We start from the raw sequence: 18,401 nt of genomic DNA on the forward strand, positions 1-18,401 counted from the left end.
GATGTGCTGTGATGGCTCCCTTTGGCAGTCTGCTGAAGCCAACAGAGCCTCTCTCAGAATGAGGTTTTGAAGTGTATAAAATAAAATACATAGGATTACAAAGAAAACTAATTACATTGAAATACGAATAGATAGATGATAGATAGACAGACGGATGGATGGATGGATGGATGGATGGATGGATGGATGGATGGATGGATGAGAAAAGAAGCTCCTGTAACTTTGAGTAGTCACATGATGGTGACTAATCCAGCAGCTGGAAAGGAGAGGGTTAGGAGGAGAGACATGATTAGGGGAAAAATGCCAACTTCTTCCATTAAGATAAACTGCACCAGCCTCCCACCTGCTTTCTGATGCCTTAAAACCCGTCCCTAATTTCCCAGTTGCTAGTTCTCCTTCGCTCTTCAAAGTTTAGGATCAGAAATGTAGGGCAAGGGTCTCAAGAGTAATCCAGCCCAAATCTCCCTCCTTTTACAGATGAGGAAACTGAACCCAGAATTAGGCTCTTTTACTTAATTTAATTTGTATTTGTTATTTACAGAGCCTTACACATAATAGACCCTTGCTAAAATACTTTCTACATTTAACTGAAATTGTTTGAACTGAAATTGCTTTGGGAGAACAGGGTTTTGGACTGCCTGTCCGTCTGGATAGAATTCTGAGAATGCAACCGAACCCGATTCCCATGGTGCTGATAATGACTGATTCCCCCTTTCCTGGGGGAAGTTTTGGGAGAAGGGAGTGCGAAATCGGAAAGTCAGGCTGGCCCTAGAAATGGGGAGCTGGCTCCCACAGCTTCACTCATTTGGCCTCAGGCCAACCCCGACCCAAGCTTCAGAAATGGTGCTGGAACTGCGAGTCCTGCTCAGCCCCTTTCAGGATGGGCAACCCTGGGTAAACCATTTCCCGCTCTGTCACCACAAGGGTTTGAGCTAGCTGCTCTCCATGGTCCCTTCGGGCTCCAAATACTAGGATCGGAGGTCTCCAAAGCCACAGGAATCCTTTGGTGGAGATGGGAGCCACACCCATCCCAGGCCTCGGTCAGCCCTGGCTAGCCCAGCTTAGCGTGGAGAGCAGCGAGGGAGGGCGGCCCGGAGGATCAACGGTGTCACCGAAGGCCAGGGACAGCAGGGGGCAAGCGAGAGTTAGTTTCGGGAGCTCAGCTCGGGACGGGGGCCGGCTGGAGTTTTGGAAAGTCAGCACAAAGTCCCGGGGGCCAGGGCGGGGAACTTGGGCCACCGGCCGAAGGGCGGGGGCCCTTGGGAGGCGGAGCTGGGGAGGGAGGGGGCTTCCGCTTGGCCCCGCCCGGACGCCTCTGCAGCCTCTGGGCCAGATGCGCGCAGCTGGCTTCTCTGGGCACCCTGGCGCGCCTGGGCGCATGGCCACCACGTCTCCAAGGCACCGGACGCTTTTCAGGGGCAGGCTCTGGGCGGGCGGGGTGGAGTCCAGGGGGCCCCCTGCCCCCCTTTTCCGCCCAGGGTCTTACTGGTGAGTAATTGGGTTCAACCCTGCTGTCCCAGGCCCCCCTGGCCTCCCTCCTGCCGTCCCTGTTTTCCTAGTGAAGCGCTCCCCCTCGAACGACTTTAAGTGGGCATCAGGTCCCGGGAGAAGCCAGAGAGGGCACGGGGGCATGGTACAGAGTTGAGGGGGAAGGTGGCCGGCAGCATGGCCCAGCTTGCACCAGGCCCTAAGAGCCTACCCTGGGAGGGCACAGGCACATGGGGCTGAGGCCGGCAAGTTCTGGGCCCCTTTCCCCAAGAGGAAGGCCACGTGGTGCCCTGAGCCCCTCTGCCTCTTTCTCGAAGAGAGGGCACGTGGCCCCTGTGCCACTGATCCCCTTTACCAAGGAAGGAGGCCACGTGGGACTCCAGGTCCCTCACCCCCTTTTTCAAAGAGGAGGCCTCATACTGATCTGAGCCCCACATCCTCTTTCCCAAGGAGGGAGGTCACACATGGTGCCCTGACCCTTAATTCCCTTCCCCAGGAGGGAAGCCACATGATGCTTTGAGCCCCTCTTTCTTCTCCACCCCAGAGAGACCACATGGTAGTAGAAGCCCCTTTCCCCAGGCCCCACATGGTGCTCAGGCTCAGGATTGCCCCTTTCCTGCCTAAAAAACCAGGATGCTAGAGGGTAACCCTTTCCTCCCAACCCCTATGGTGCTTGAACTCCAAGGCCCTTGTGTTCCTCTGTATTCTTCCCCCCAAATACCCTATTGGATGAGACCCAGATGATTCCAGCACCCCCTTGTGTAGCCCTTTCTCTCCTATCCTAGCCTCATGGTGCCTTCACAATCCTGCCCAGGCGGTCTTGGGTCCTGGAGCATAGGGTGCCCCATCTCATAGCCTTTGAGGAGGAAAGAAAGGCATTGTATCCTATTCCTTACTGAGTCTAAACCGCAACCGAACCTGCCTGATTCCATTTCCTGGTGGACCTGAATATCGCTACTTTGTGTCTTCTCCTATTTTAAAGGCAGTTTAATTACACCTTTTCTGAATCATGATTTTTCTAGGCTTTTATTAGAAGACAAAGCCCACAGACTTAGTATCTGTCCTAGAAAAGTCATGTCTCTCTCTCTGGCTGGACAGTTGATCTCTGAAAACAGCTGCACTGCCCTCCAAGGGCATGAAAGCTAGAACAGGGCCTGTGATTTCACTGGGATAGTTAACTCCAAATGCTCCCAGGAGCACCTTCCACCACTGCAGCTTAGTTTTAGCCAAGAATGCCTGTAGCTGGAGCATGGTGAATTGAAGTGGCTTTCTTCTCCAGACCTCAGTTTGTTTATCTGGGAAACTAAAGGGTTGTGCTTAGGTGGTCTTTGAGATATCTTCTAGCTCTAAATGTTGTGGTCTTAGCAAGGGATAGACAGGATATGGATCATGAACTGGGAGAAAGAGCTCATGGAAAATCAGGGGCCCTAAATCTGGATCCCAACCCTCCCACAATTTGCTAACTTGGGTAATTCACACCCAGTCTCTGGGCTTCTGTACTACTGTACACTGCCCCTTGAGAGTCCCAGAAGCACCCCAAACCTCCATCTGGAGAAGAGAGTTTTGGGTCAGCTGAGACTTGTCACTGCCCAGGGTCCTTGATTCTCTCATCTGTAAGATGAGGGAGTGGGAGGAAATGCCCTCTAAGGCCACTCCTGGTCCCAAATTCTATGATCCTGAAATCCATTTTGCCAAATCCAGTCATTTTCCTGTGCGTCAAGTCCAGCCTTGAATAACAGAGATAATTCCACCCCCACTCAGGGCTGGGAGGGTGAAAGACCCGCTGATTGGAGCAGCATTCAGCTGGAGAAGAAAGGGGCAGCTGATTTCTCCTACAGTCACTTACGGCCTGTTTGCTATTGTGTAGTTTGGTTAAATGGGGGTCTGGGAGTGAATGCGCCCTGCTAGAGCTCTTAAGCCCAAACTCTTTTAGCTGGGAAGGAGAGAAAGGGAGAGGTGTGTGTTCGGAACTCCAGCAAAGGGAAATCATGAAGCAGTTATTTTCAGGTCAGCATGGTGGCCAGTCATGCTGGGACTCTGGACAGAGTGGGCTTGGGAGAAGTTGTGCCCTGGAAACTGGAATGGGCCGTGGCAACACACTTTGACATCCCCTGGATGTGGATTGTGCCCTTGGACCACAGAATACTGCCCAGGAAGACCCCTTTAAGATCCTCTAGGCCAGGGCGCTTAACCTGGGCTCCGCAGACTGGATGGATTTTAAGAGATCCGTGAACTTGGAGAGGAAAAAAATTACATCTTTATTTTCACTAACCTCTAACCAAATTGTGCATGTCCTTCAATTGTGAACTTAAAACAAGAAAATGTTTTGAGAAGGGGTCTCTAATCTTCACCAGAATGCCCAAAGGTTGGGGGGGGGGGGGTGTCTATGACCCAAAAGACTCTAAAAAGACCTGCTTTAGCCCGATGCCTTCATTTTACAGAAGTGACCTTAAGCAAGTTGATTTCAGAATTGGATGTGAGTTCCAGGAGGGCAGGTTTAGCTCAGTGTGATTAGAGCAAAGAGACACCATACTCTGAATCTGGGTCTCTGTTTCTGGGTTTGAAAAAATATGAATTCCTCGGGCCCCTACCCAACCTTGCTCCTTTATACTTCAAGATTACAAACTAAGGGAAGTTAAGATCCAGCTAACTCTCCTCCCGTCCTCTGACTAGATAATTTTCTTTTGTAATGGTGGAGCGTGTAGCCTCCAGGGCACTGCAGTTGGGGCTGATTTGTAAAGGGAAAGCCAGAGGAATGTGAATCTGGCCAGGCCAGCCCCCAACCCTGTGGCCTCTGGGAGACCAGGATCTGGTCTATGCCTTGGGGAGGCAGGCCCCAGCTAGCTCTTTTCCCTTCGCTAAACGGTCATGCTAAGGACTTCAAAGGAAATCAGTCTCTCAGAATTTCTAGGTCTTCTTGGCAGAGGGGAGAGTAACCCTCCTATGCTAAGGTCCAAAGGCCAGAGTGGAATATGAAGGGGCTCCCCTTCTACTACGGAGATAAACCACCTAGACTGATCATATCAAGCCTTTTACCTGGGGTGGAGGAGAGCTGGGAGGGGGAAACTTAGAGATAAGAGGCTGAGGGTTTGAATTCTAGCTCAGCCCCTTCTGACTTCCATGACCTACCTTGTCTCTAGGCCTCTCTCCTCCTACTAAAGCAGAAGCTTCTTCAGGGCAGGGGCTGCCTTGTGCTTGATTGAATAGCCACCTTAAGCCAGGCGCTGGCCCAGATGCTGGGGATACAAATACAAGAGGTTTGTAGTATTTCTTTTTAAATTCCTTTTTATTCTAAACTGAACAAATGCCCAGTAAAATGGCCAGTTTTGTCTGTGTAATAGAACAGAAAAAGAGGACAATCCATGAAACTGCAGGACTGTTACATGCAGCTGAATTTTCTTTTAAATGCATAAGAAATTTAGCCTGTAACTTTCAAAATTGAAAAAACTTAGTGTCTCATGGGGGATATGTTCATCCAAAAGGGTGGTGGCCAGGCACAGAGAGGGATGTTTTGGTTTGGGAAATTCCAGGGCACTTGGTAGACAAATCCTTTACAGGAGTGATAATATGGGTTTATGTGCTTGGTAGTAGGAACTTAGCAGTTCCTGGAGAGTAGAGTGGTAGGACTGGGATGACCTTGATGATGCAGAGAGCAGAGTGGTAGGGCTGGGGTGGTCTGGACTTGCTGAACTCTCTTTACCCATCAGAAGTCCACGTTGGAGCTTGAGTACTGGGTCAGAGGCTCTTGTGGCGGAGTTTGTATTAGTGTTTGGATTGCCTCTATTAAGACCAAGTACAAGCAGCAGGTTTTCACAGTATTGGCAGCCCAGGAAAAGCTAGACTGATTTTGGGCACTGAATATCTCCCGCCTGACTTCCTGCATTCACACCTGAACAAAAGCCTAATGCTGTTAATTTTCTTCTTTTTGTCCCAGGGTCCATGAGGAAAAAAAGGCAGGCTTATGGTAAATTTCCAGTCATTTCAGGTATGGGTCAGTGGGGTATCATTTAACCTGGGCTAGAAGGGAAAATGGGATACTTGGCCGAGGATGAAAACCACAGTCTGATTGGGCATAGTTCACATGCTCTGATGGGTTAAAGGATTTACCTGAGGCCAAATGAACATTGTTCTAGATATTTAAGATGTTGAGAAAATGAGAAAAGCTGCTTGACAGTGAGATCAGTTTAGCACAAAAACTGAACAGCAAAGGCTCTCATTTAAAAAAAGAAAAAAAAGAAAAACTCAGTTGGGTGGCATGTCCCACCCTCAGCAGATGTTCTGAAAACGTGAGTTTTCCAGGTAAAAGACCTAAGCACTTTGGGGTCAATGTATGGAGGGTGGATTTTTGAAGCTTTTCAGAAATGGAGACCATTTTTCTTACTTCATAAGTAGAATATTAGGAGAATGACTGCCTTTTCTCCAAGAGATTATTATGATCAGTTACTGGCCTATGTGATTATATGTTCTCAAGGATTGTTGAAATTTGTAGAACTTGTACCTCTTCACTAAATAAGCCTCAGGCCCCTCTGATTGGCCTTGTTTTATGCTTTACATACAAAAAAACTTGTACATCATGAGATATATGTGTGTCCAACGCTTTGCTTTCTTTTCCTGGTTATTACTTGTTTCCTGGGGGTCCAAGTCCTTGGAAAGCACCACGTCTCCAGGTGACCAGGGCCAAAGTTATATCACTGTAGCTAGTGCTCAGCTTGGCTCTCACAGCCTTTCCAGGAAGTTGTCATTGCCAGAAACTGGATAGCCAAGGGAAAACAAAGCCCACCTCAGCCTTAAGTTTACAGGATGTTTTTTGTGTTAGAGCTTGAATACATGTACAGAATGATCAGTTCAGCAATGGAAATCCCACAGAAGTCATTGAATATCGTTGAGTCACTTATCTGAAACAAACCAACCAAGCACTGACCAAAAGAGCATTCTACCTGCACTGTTTGATTGGGGAGACCTTAAGTGAAAGTCTTATAGCTTATCACTGGGCTCCACACACACAACAGGTAACAAATGATGTTTTTCCTTTGCCAGTTCTGGTCCTTGAATGAGACAAGCAAAGAAAGCCCATCGTCAATGAACCAGGTACTAACACAAATTGATGCTGGCAGAAGTCCACCTTGGAGCCCTGGGATTAGAGGAAGGTGAGATGAGACAAAGGTCAAAGATCCCCTAGACCTGCCCCCCAGCCCCCCAGGAGGCTAGGTGAGGTCTCCAGGTAACTGTGGCAGAACTGGGGACAACTGGGGTTGTCCTCCCTCACACACCGTGCTATTCTTAGCTGGTAGGGAGCCTTTTCGAGGTCGGGAGAGTATGACCAATCTAGGCCAAGGCATCCTTAAAAAGCCTAACACAGTGGAGCCAAGCCTGATGATGGAGGATCTTCCAGGCTCTGGTTCCATACCCCAGCTTCCTTCAGAGCTGAGTTTTATAGATGCTTCCTTGGGGGAGGCTCCAGGGTGGGGCTGGAATTCAGGCCTGAGACCTTTGGCCTCTGAGTCCAGCATTCTTCCAGCTCTGAAAGAGGCTTCAGCTGCCAACCCAGCACGAGGTCACTTTTGAGAGGGAGGTAAATCCTGCCTCCTGAAGCGGGTTTATGGCCAGGTGCTCTCCCAGTTCTGGGACAGCCCCCAATTCCAGTGAAAACCTTCTAGGCGACTCTTGTCTATTCCATTTTCTATAGACCCCTTGCTCTGTTTTTCTGAAATGCTCTGGGCACACGCAGGATTCTAGAACTGAATGAGGCTGCCTACCCTGCCCATTGTGGGGAGAGCAAAGAAAGGGAAAGGAAAGAGCTGATCTACTCCCAGGAGAGCATAAGATCCTTGCTCAATTGGCACATTGTAGACACAATAAATACTTGATCCTGAGCTTGTAGCCTGTCGACTTGGCAAAGCCCTTGACTGGAGGCTGCCTGTGACCTTGGACAAGTCACTCACAGCCTGTCTGGCTTCCTTCACAGCTCCTGGAGAGGCCTTCCCCCCCAAAACCACATTATTTTGCATTGACTTTGTGTGACCTGCACACCGTCAAGTGCAAGTCATGTCACCATTTCTCTGGTGGCATGGTCTTCTTCAGCAAGGAAGGATGAACACACACACACACACACACACACACACACACACGCACGCACTTTTTTATATTTGTCTCTATCCCTTTTCCTTCCCTTGCTACAATGTAAACTTCTTGGGATTGTTTGGGGCCTTGTCTTTGACAAAAGAAGGTATTGAATAAACGTTTGCTGATTGATTGACTTCTTAACCTCTTGGAGTCTTGGCTTCTTCATTTCTAAAAGGAGGGACTAGAGGTGGGGAGATGGAAAGAAAACACAATTTGGGGGCTTGCTTCTAACCATATGTTCACATTTTCAAAGACTGGTATTAATGGCCAGTATCCCGTGTGGATGAAAATTCCCCCTGTGTCTGAGTCTTTCACAAGACCCTCCTCTGAATGTGGGGCATCTTCACTGGCCTCACAGCTCTGACCATGACCCAGAGCCCTGGCAGACCTAATATGAAGGCGCAGACCAAGCATAGAATTGAACGTAAGCTCAGGCACTGTTTCATTTTTGCCTGGCACATAGTAAGGGGAGAGGGCTAGCTCCTAAACCTGGATATAGGGATGGGAAACTCCCTCCATCAGTGCTAGTTGATACCTCAGGAACTTAGAGTCTTAGAGAGGTGCTTGGGGGAGCCAAGAGACTCAATCAATATTTGTCAGAGGCAGAATGTGAGCCTAGGCCTTCTTGGCCTTGAGGTCAGCTCTAGCCACTAGAGTCTAGTGACTAGACCATGTCATCCCCAATCAGTCAACTCCAATGGCTCCCTATTGCCTTCAATATAAAATATAAAGTCCTATTTGATTTTGTGAGTTCTTCACAACCTAGCACCTCCTAATGTCTTCTCCCTCACCCCCATCCTGACCTAGTCTGTGACCCTGCACTTCCGGCCTCCATGCTGGTCCTCACACAGGCCACTCTTCTCTATTCTGTGAATCAACCATACCTGGAAGGTTCTCCCTCTTCATCTTCCTCCTAACCCCCCAGCTTCCTTCAGATTCCAGCCAAACTCCTCCCCTCTCCAAGAATCCTTCCCCAGTTCTTCTGAATACCAGTGCTCTCCTCCAAGTTTCCCCAGATATATATATTTTGTTTGTACACAGTTGCTGGCATGTTTTCTCCCTGAAGGCAAAAGCCATGTTTTACCTTCCTTTGTATCTCCAGGGCTTAGCACAGTGTGGCACATAGTAGGCTTTTTGACTTATTGAATGAGAGAACTGTAGGCAGGAAGCAGCTAAAGAGTAGTCAGAGGGCCTTCAGCTGGTATCGGACTAGGATTATGCCTTGAGAGCTATGAGCAATTGGCTTTCCATTCCATGGGTTATAGTCACCCCTTCACCCCTAATTATACCGTAGTGCTTCTCAGCATGCCTCAGATTGGTATCTGTTAGTGAGCTACAGGCCTTGGTGAACAGGGTCCTTGGGAGACCCTTGGTGTTTAGCGATCCCCATAAGCAGACTTAAGGAGCTACAATCTAAAATTACAGTGGTGGGCTGAGGAATAGGCAAGAGGGAACTGGAGACCTGGGACTGCAGATGGTTTATGGAGTGGCACCTGATGCTCTCCCAGGAATGCTCTGTAATATGCGTGAGCTGGAGGCAAATGTGATTTTTCTCTCTCTTTACGCTGAGCCAAACAGGCTACGATGCTGCTCACTCCAGTGGTACCTGGTTTTAACAAGTCATCAGATTCTTTTGTTTGGGTCTTTCAGACAATGATCCCTTCCTTCTTCCTCCATCTCTTACTTACAAATGGAGTATGTTCCAAAAGTTAGCATGATAGGTCAGTTGTTAGGAACTTGACAAACATTTTCCCATAGAAACAATGGCCTGCATGGTTCCCAAGCAGGCCAGTAAATGCCTGTATTACCCATAACACAAACACAGTGGTTGTGCCCAGGGACCCTAACCATCCAATAGAACAGTGTTTCTATGGGGAAAAAATGCCTGCCATGTTCCACCTTGAATGCCAAACACAATGTATCTATCAATGTCATAGGTCTGTGGGCCCCACCCCTTCTTGTCCTCCTGTAGGAGGTCTCCCAGTTCCAAGATGGCAGCTGGTTTCTGGGCCTGGGGAAGGGACCGTAGTGGGGAGCAATGGAGGTGGGGAAGAAGGTCACAAAGGATAACCCCATTTGGTAAGAGAATATGGAGCGATGTGGGATGGGACCTGGGAATACGTCTTCCACACTTCCCCCAGACTTTCTGGATCCATGATTTCCTTCAAGGATCAGCTCAGGGGCCCCATCCACTAAAAAGCTTTCCTCAACACCCCTAGCTCTAGCGAAAGTGTTCTCTCCCTCAGGGGCTCATAGGGCTCAAGTTGGAAGGGATCTTCTTAGGGGCCATCAAATCTGATCCCCTCAATTGATGGTAAGGAAGATGAGGCCCAAGGAGAAATGACTTGCCCAAGGTGACAAGGCAGTCAGCATCAGAGATAGGACTGGAACCTAGGACGTCTGACACCAAATCTCAGGCTTTTTTCACTGTGCCTTATGGCCAGAGGGTGGGACCTAGCCATGTGCAAACACAAGTCCTTAAAGCATCTAGGGAAGGATATCTCTTCCCAGGCAACTAGAACCCATGAGAAATGGATGAGCTGTTTTCCAGGAGTTGACAGTGGTCCCAAAGCTCTTCCTGTTGCTGGAGGGGGGCAGGCATGCTGGGGCAGGCTGAAACCTGGTTTTGTTAGCCACAAACCTACCAGATGCCATCTTCAAGAGATTGCTGCCTACCCTAGACCCTACGAAGTCTTAATGTGATGGACTCTTTATAAGCGGGTGATGGACTCTTTATAAGCGGGCGAAGGACTCTGTAATGTCCAAAGAAGCCCTGAATGTGGAGTGTGAGGACTCCTGGGTTCAAATCCTGACTTTCTCTGATTTCTTGTAACCCCTTGACTGCTCTATTCAGGACTTTTTTTCCCCATTTCTAACATGAGGGATTTGCTTTAGATGACCCCATTCCAGGTCAAGCATTCCATGATCTTTGGAAGCTTTGCCTAATATTGGAGTTCTAAGGGCCATAGATTTAGAGCTGGAAAGTCAGCTAGGCCAATGTGCTCATCCCAAATGGGGAAACTGATGCCCAGAGGAGTGAAGCAACTTACCAAGTCTTTGCCCATTTTGTTGGTGCCTCTCCTTGACTTTATCTCATTCTGCTTAGTGTTAAGTTTACTTGGCATATCCCTTCCCAAACCCTTGACCTTTGTAGGGAAATATAAGCTTACTCAGGATGGCAGTTACCATTTCTCTTTTATTTATTTTTTTTTTAATCCTCCAGTGCCTTGCACGTAAGGGGCAAATGATTACTGTTCGTTGACTTTGGACCCCACACCCTGATGCTCCCCTGGTGCTGGGTCAGTAGTGGCCTTCTAGCTCCTGTTTCTGCTGCTCTCTTCAGCTCTGGATCTCTGAGCAACCAAACAACCTATGGTCTGGAGCTTATGATTTCAAGCAGGTACTTAGCCTCTTTGAGAGATTTTATAGCTGCCCATGTGGGGCAGCAGACCAGGGGATAAAGAGCCCCCTTGCTATGCCTTCATGTTTTCTTTCTTCAGCCTTGTAAGGAAGGATGAAATCTCTCTCTTTCTCTCTCTCTCTCTGTCTTTCTCTTTATTTCTCTCTTTCTCTACCTTTCTCTTTATCTCTCTCTCTCTCTTTTTCTCTCTTTCTCACACACACACCTCCAGATGGATGGGGTCTTTAGGTATACAAAGGATGCCTTTGTGGGACTTTAGGTACACAAAAAACTGAAGCAAACTTTGGTGACCTCCCAGAGTCACACCCCCAGGACCTTCATCCTGTGTGAGATGAGAGAAGCAGGAATAGGGAAGAGGCTGTCCTTTCTTGATCCTTTTATTCCTTCCCATGGTCAGCCTGCAGGGAGAATGGGTAGTATGAGTCAATGGGCCAGGCAAAGAAGGGGAACTCAGGGCCTGTGTCCAGGAAGCTGCCTGGTGTGGGCAGCTGTTCTGACATCTGCAGAACGGCGTCATCTCCACACTCGAACTCCATCATCCCATGCCAACAAATTAGGCCGGTGGACCCCCATCCCTACACCAGTTGTCATTTTTTCTATTTCTCCTCAGGCCAGGGCTGTCCCCTACAAGGGTAGCATTGGGAGGGTCAGAGATATGCCATGGCATACACCCTACCCAAGTCATTTCTTTGGGATCCCCTTCACTCTGACCCAACAATGGAACAATGCACACAAGTGAACTGAGAATTGGGCAGAAGAAGTGGGGTTTAGTCCAGATGTGTGATTTTCTCAGTGTAGAGAACTTGAAGTTTGAAAAGCCTCTCCACTGATGAAAACCAGCATCTGTACCTTATCATTGTAGAGGGTTGCCTAGGTCACTGAGAGGTTAAAGGATTTGCCCATAGCCACCATCAGCATGTAGGCTTGAGAAGCATGTTGGGATGCTGGAAAGCAATGGCACGGGTGACAGGGCATTTTGACTCTGTGAAACTCAGTTTCCTCATCTGTAAAAGAGAGTAGTTGGATTAGATGACTTCTCTCGTCCCTTCCAACTCTTAATCCGTGATCCATGATCTTATGTAACCTATCAAGAGGAGCAGACCCAAATAATGCTGAAAGCTTCCCTCAAACTGCCCCCTGCCCAGCAGGTTTGGGATAGTCCAACTGAAAAATGAATGCTTCTAGCCAAGTGCTAGCTCCTTGAACTTGAACTTGTTAGGACCTACCTAACAGTGAGATTCTCCCTGCTCCTAATAATAGCTGGTTTTCAAATCCAGCCTTGTGGCTTTCAAAGGACTTAATTATCTCAAAAAATCTGAGTTTGGTAATCCCGGCATTCTCATTCTGCCTACGAACATCTACAGAGAAGGAAACTGAGGCTTGCGCCATGCAGCTCATCAGCAGTCAAGCCAAGGCCCCACTCTGTGTCTTCACCTTTAAGCCAGACAGTGCTCCTTCCATTGCTTAATGCAATTAAAACAGCTCGAAACTTGTTATCCTCAATTAAGGCTCCGGCACTTTCTATCCTTTTGTTAAAATGAAGGCACCAAATGAAATCCTGGCCAATCAACAGGCTGGCTGACAGGCAGCCAGGATCCTAAAAGGGTTTGACAGGTGAGAACATTGGATTGACTTTAATAAGATGAAACCAGATAGGACTAGATGTAGATCTCATCTTAGCCTTGGATTTTAAAAATCAACCTCATAAGGATGACACAAGGCTGCATCTCTTGCCAGAGGGCAGCTCCTGTGAAAAAGATCTGGGGGGAGAGGCAGCAAACTGGAACAGCTGGAGAGTTTATCTTAGGATCAGAAAAACTTGGCTTCAACTTCCCTCTCCCACACATAGTGACTAGGAGACCCTGGGCAATTCACTTAACCTTTTCATGCCCCAAACAACTCTCTAAAATGATAAGTTATCAGTTGTCAATGAAAAAACCAAGAGCAAAAATAAAAAAAAAAATGGTCTAAGATTTTAGTAAAACATAAGCCAGAGGGTGAACCAGCCCTGTAAATGGGGGAAATATTCGTCCCTAGGATAGGGCAATCAGAAAAGCCAATGGGATCTTTGCTTATGTTAAGAGAAGGGGAGCATCAAAAAATGGAGAGTATAGACCCTGCCCCACATCCTGTTCTGGTTTGCCATCTGGTACTCATCTGGTATTCTGGTCTGGGCACATATTGTTACAATGGAGAGCACCAGAGAAAGGGAAGCTCAGAGGGCAAAGGTCCTCAGATGGTGCCACATGAAGGAAATGGGAATTTCAGCTTGGAAAAGAGAGGATTTGGGAAGAAGGTTGCAGTTGAAGATCTCTCCCATACTTCATTCATTTATGGGTTAATTGATGCAAATGTGGAAGTTTGCAGACCAAATGGTAATTTATAGAGAGTTGCAAGGGCACACTTCACTGAGAAGTTAAGTGGTTTGTCCAGGGTCATCCATCCTGCACGTTCCAAAGGCAGGACCAGAAGTCAGGTCTTCCTGACTCAACAATGTACCTTCCGTTCACTACAACATGCAGCCTCTCTAGAGGCCCTTAGAGTAAAAAAAGGATAATGTTTAAAACCTCTCTTTTATTAATGATGTAGTTAATTACAAAATAAATCTACTATTTAATAATAACATTCAAGGCATAATAAGGTATTGTGTTCACATTTCCAAGTCTTTTAACTCATACATTTTGGAGAGTGGCATAATATGATTTTTGAAGTCTTCCACATTGCAAATCTGCACATCCCAAACCTCCAACACCATGAGGATTGATTTGTCTTGGTTGCTTGGTGTTCACAGTTGGTCAAGATTATGGTGATTTTTTTCCAAAAGAATTAATAATCTTAATGCATTTTTCAAGATAGAACAAAAAGTCTCTAAAAGTGGAGTCCTTTATGGCCGATTTGACTTCTTTGTGAGAGATAAAACCAGTGGGAATCTTCCATGTCATACAAGAAAATTCAGCTCCTTTGATCCCGTGATCCTATCACCAGGCATAGATCCCAGGAAAATCAAAGACAGAAACAGAGGTATTAGTATAACATATACCCATAAATGAATCAAATCATCACCACGCATTTATTAAGAACTTAGTTTTTGCCAAACACTGCACTACATGTTGGGATACAAAGAAAGGTAGAGACAGCCCTGTGAGTCCTCAGGGAGATTATATTTTAATGGGGTAGACAACTGGTATGTCCATAGGTAGATATAAGATACGCAGAGTAGATACAATGTAACCTTCAAGGGGAACACAGGGTGGGGGAAGGGGGAGACTGGGAATGTCTGCTGCTCAAGGTCACATTTGTCTTAAAGGAAGCCAGAATTCTAAGATCCTGATGAGAAGGGAGGGCATTCTGGGCTTGGAGCCCAGCTAGTGCAAAGACACAGAGAGGACAGATGGAACTGGGGAAGGGAACTAACTATCCCAGTACTGATAGCAAGGTTCTTTGTAGTAACCAACCAGGAGCCCATTGATTGGAGAGACTGAAGAAACTAGATATGACGGGATCTTACTGTGTAGTAAAAAATGATAAATATCAGAAATTCAGAGAAAAATGTAGAGATTGAAGAACCAATGAAGAGAAAAAAATAATAATAATAGCTAACATTTACAAAGCTCCTACTACGTGTCAGGACCTGTGCTAAGCAATTTCCAAATATTATCTCATTCAGTCCTCACCACAACCCTTGGAGGTAGGGGCTATTCTTATCCCCGTTTTACAGATGAGGAAACTGAGGTTAAGTGATGTGCCCAAGCTCATACAGGTAGTGTCTGAGGCCAAATCCGGGCCCAGGGCTCTATGCACTATGGTACCACCTAGGTTCCTCTGGGTCAGAAGAAGAATATGTATAATGAATTCAACAATATCGGTGAAAAGGCATCTAAAAGGAAGTCAAGACTGGACTAAATGAAAAAGAAATATTGGTCTCAGTGCCCAGTGCCTGGCACATAGTAGGTGCATTATTCCCTCCTCTTAGTAGAGCGGTTGATGAGACATGTTCATTGTCAGATAGCAGAACTGTATCTGGTAGGTTTGATAAACTGCTTTTCTTTGTTTCAAGGGAAGGTTCTTTTTTGTTTTTTGAGGGAGTAGGCTCTTTCTAGAAATTATTGTGATGTAAAAAAAAGGCTTAAATAAAACTTGTTAAATAATATTTTTCCTTAGATCCCCCTCATGTCCCATTCTATCCCTTCTCATACTTACTTCCTTCCAAGTATGGTTCTTCTGCCAACTCCAACCCTTGATCCTCTGAGCTGATATTCCTGAAATGTGTATTTCTTTGTACTAGTTTTGGACATGCTGTCCCCCTTCTCTGAAGCAGAATGGCAGCCCCTTGTGGTGCAGCTGCTGTTAATTTTTGTCTTTCTATCCCTAGCTTAGAGTACATACTTGATAAATGTTTGTTGAATGGATTTAAAAACTTTATGAACAAAGGAGGACAGTTTTTGCAACCCACTCTGGGAGTTCAGTGAATCGATGCATACAAACTCCTAGTCTCTGAATATTATAGGTGGTAGATAAATATATGAGAAGATGCCTAGAAACAGGAAGAACCAGGGAAGTATTGGAGAGAGTTGGCATCTTTCTGGCCCAAAAGGAGACCTAACTCCCAACTGACCAATTGAGGGCAGTCAGTAAGATGATCCTTGAAAAAGAGTCGCTAGAAAGCTGACCACCATACGGCTGGAAGAAAGTGTTATACCAATGCTGAGGTGAATCCGGAGGACTGAAAAGAAAGCTTTCCTTCTCTTGATGGATTGAGACAATCATAGTAATCTCCTGGCTTAAAAAAATACATAGTTAAGTAGTTCAGCAAGAGAAATGAATGAGAAGTTGATTTTTTTTTTAAAAATCTGCTATAAAAGTTACTTTTAAAAGCATATTTTGTCAACAGATTAGTTATCGTAATGGACATTATATTTATGTAAATTTGTGGTTTGGAAAAAACTGTGCCAATTTCTCATCCCTGAGGTGAGTAGGAATTAGTACAAATAGCATGACATCTACTTCCATCTCATAGCAGCTTTCCTACATTACAAGGAAGTCTTGGAAGTCACCTGAGGTGCTGAAATTGCCAAGGTATCTTCCAAAGGTGACAAATTTGTGTCAAGATATTATACTAAAAGAGAGAACAATTAGTATTAATTTGGCTCTAAACCTAGACTTGCGCTGGCCTCTGGGACAAGAGGAGTGGAACCAGGGCAGAAAGGCCTTCAGGTGGTTTTCTGTTGCCCCTCCCACCATTCCCCACCCCCAGCCTAGGCAGTATTCAAATCTTTCCATCGCTTACTTGTCCTAAGGTGAAGAATATGGACAATCTTGGGGTCTGTGGCAGGATATCAAGTGCAGCATTGAAAAGAATTTCAGACACAGAAATGGAAGCTCTTTCAGGGCAGGGATGACCTCATCTTTGTCTCTGAGATCCCTAGAGGCTAGTCCAATACTTTCCACATAGTTGTCACTTAATAAAACTTTGATGAATTGAACTGAGTGGGCCCCATATTCCAACATTATATACAAAGCATGAAATAACCAAGTTCTTCTACCATTTTAAAGGGTAGGTTATTTTCTACTGGAGGAAAAGATTGTTTTCCTCATTATATAAATCCTTGAGAATAAATATACTTTAAAGCTCTGGTTAATTGGCACTCAAATAAGCAGAACCCTCAAGTAACTGGCATGGGTTGATGCTGTTTTTCCCCAAAAGGGCAAAAGTTGCTGTTTGGGAGAATCGGAGAAGACCTAAAGACCTAAATCCAGCACTCCAGCTGCCAAACTCCTGAAGCTTTCAAACACAATTAAAAGCCACAAGAGTTTCTTTGAAGATTTTTATATCTAAATATGTGTGCTAATTACAACTATTAAGGGCCCCTAGCTTGGGATTTCACACCTTGTCATAGCACCATTTCCCTGTCAGCAAGTTGTGTGATACATAATTCTAATTAATTTACTTTCCTGATGTCTCTTAAATGTCCTTTATTTTTTCTAAGACAACTCTCACCAGAATTTATTATATAAAGTGTTAATAGACCTGACTGAGAAAAGCAAGCAAAGATATTCACAAGATCCTGTCCTTTCCATGTTTTCAACTGGAGGTGAGTGAGGGGTAGAAAATATAACTTTATGCTCTAAATAACAATCTCATTCACTTGGAGTCTTTTCTCCTTAGGGAAAAACATCCATTTAGTGCACTGAAGTATCTACTCGTTATGTTGTACTTCCATATTTTTAGGTATAAATGATTTTTTCTACCCTCTATTAGTCATTACATCCATATAACTAGAACGCCTTATTCCTCTACAAAGCTAGTTAGCTGATGTGCCATAATATATGTTACATGATGGACCCCAAACGTAGTGTTCCCTGCACTAACATCTTTGCCTCAGTGACCAAGGCCCAAATGAACCTTATTACCAACTATATTATTTTTCCTTCTAAACAAACACAGAAACGTAAATCCCTTGACAAAGCGGCAATTCATGTCATTTCCCATTTTAAAAGCCACGTACATTTTTGTTTACTTTTGGATGTAATTTTTAAAAGAGAGAGAAATGAAGACATTTTGCAACAGTTTTCAGCGTTGGTGATTTATAACTAATAAGAAAATTGGGATTCATTAGTCTTAACTGGTGGCAACTCATTCATGCTGATGTATTGGGAAGTAACACGGATACTGTCAGTCAAGTTCTTTTGTTTTGCTTTTCTTTTTAAAATTGGAATTCCTACTTGTCATCAACATGAGGGTGGGTGGAGAGAGACAGATCTGAGGTCTGGCCCATAACATGCATGTCACAGCTAATAATCGGTAACTATCAAATGCTCACTGGAAATGAATAAAGCGATTGTCTTTGTTTAAATCACAAAAGATTCCTGTTTCACTCAGAGGTTGTCACACAGCCTGAGGATCTTCCCCATGTGATGGATTATTGTGGAAGTAGCATGGTTTTTTGGGAAAGTACACTGGACTTGGAGTCAGGAGAAACCCAAGTTCAAATCCTGGCTCTAACACTTACTGAAGTTGTGTGGCCCTGGACTAGTCCTTTATCAGCTCCAAGACTCAGTTTCTTTAACTGTGAAATGGGCACAAGAATACATATTCTACCACCTGGTGGGGGGTGGGTAGGAAAGATAGTGGCTGTGATGAGCAAAACACTTTAGAAACCTTCAAATACTACAGAAATGAGCTATTACCACTCCTAACCTACAGCTTACCCCCTACGAGTGGGATGGAGGCACAAATACAATCATTTTGGCAAGCTTAACAAATACCATTTTGATATGCTAACGGCCTCTAGGAATCTCTGACTAATCTTCACATTAAGACATGAAGAAGAGAAATTTGCAATACGGAGCCATGTAATTGGCATGATTA

General features: G+C 45.6%; 1 long non-coding RNA gene and 1 other non-coding gene across 3 annotated transcripts; both read left to right on the plus strand.

Moving 5' to 3' along the window:
• Positions 1–1,261: 1,261 nt before the first annotated feature.
• On the plus strand, positions 1,262–7,752 carry LOC140532441 (uncharacterized). Of its 2 annotated transcripts, none has more exons than XR_011976517.1 (5): positions 1,262–1,488; positions 4,629–4,745; positions 5,423–5,473; positions 6,526–6,635; positions 7,454–7,752. It is a non-coding gene; the product is annotated as an uncharacterized lncRNA (long non-coding RNA). The 2 variants fall into 2 exon arrangements; XR_011976518.1 differs by having other exon boundaries at positions 1,285–1,488; positions 7,175–7,752.
• LOC140497929 (small nucleolar RNA SNORD93) lies at positions 5,528–5,604 on the plus strand. Its single transcript, XR_011964932.1, has one exon. It is a non-coding gene; the product is annotated as a small nucleolar RNA SNORD93 (small nucleolar RNA).
• Positions 7,753–18,401: the final 10,649 nt, after the last annotated feature.

The sequence above is a fragment of the Notamacropus eugenii genome, chromosome 3, assembly GCF_028372415.1.
Source record: "Notamacropus eugenii isolate mMacEug1 chromosome 3, mMacEug1.pri_v2, whole genome shotgun sequence".
In the NCBI taxonomy this organism is placed as follows: domain Eukaryota; kingdom Metazoa; phylum Chordata; class Mammalia; order Diprotodontia; family Macropodidae; genus Notamacropus; species Notamacropus eugenii.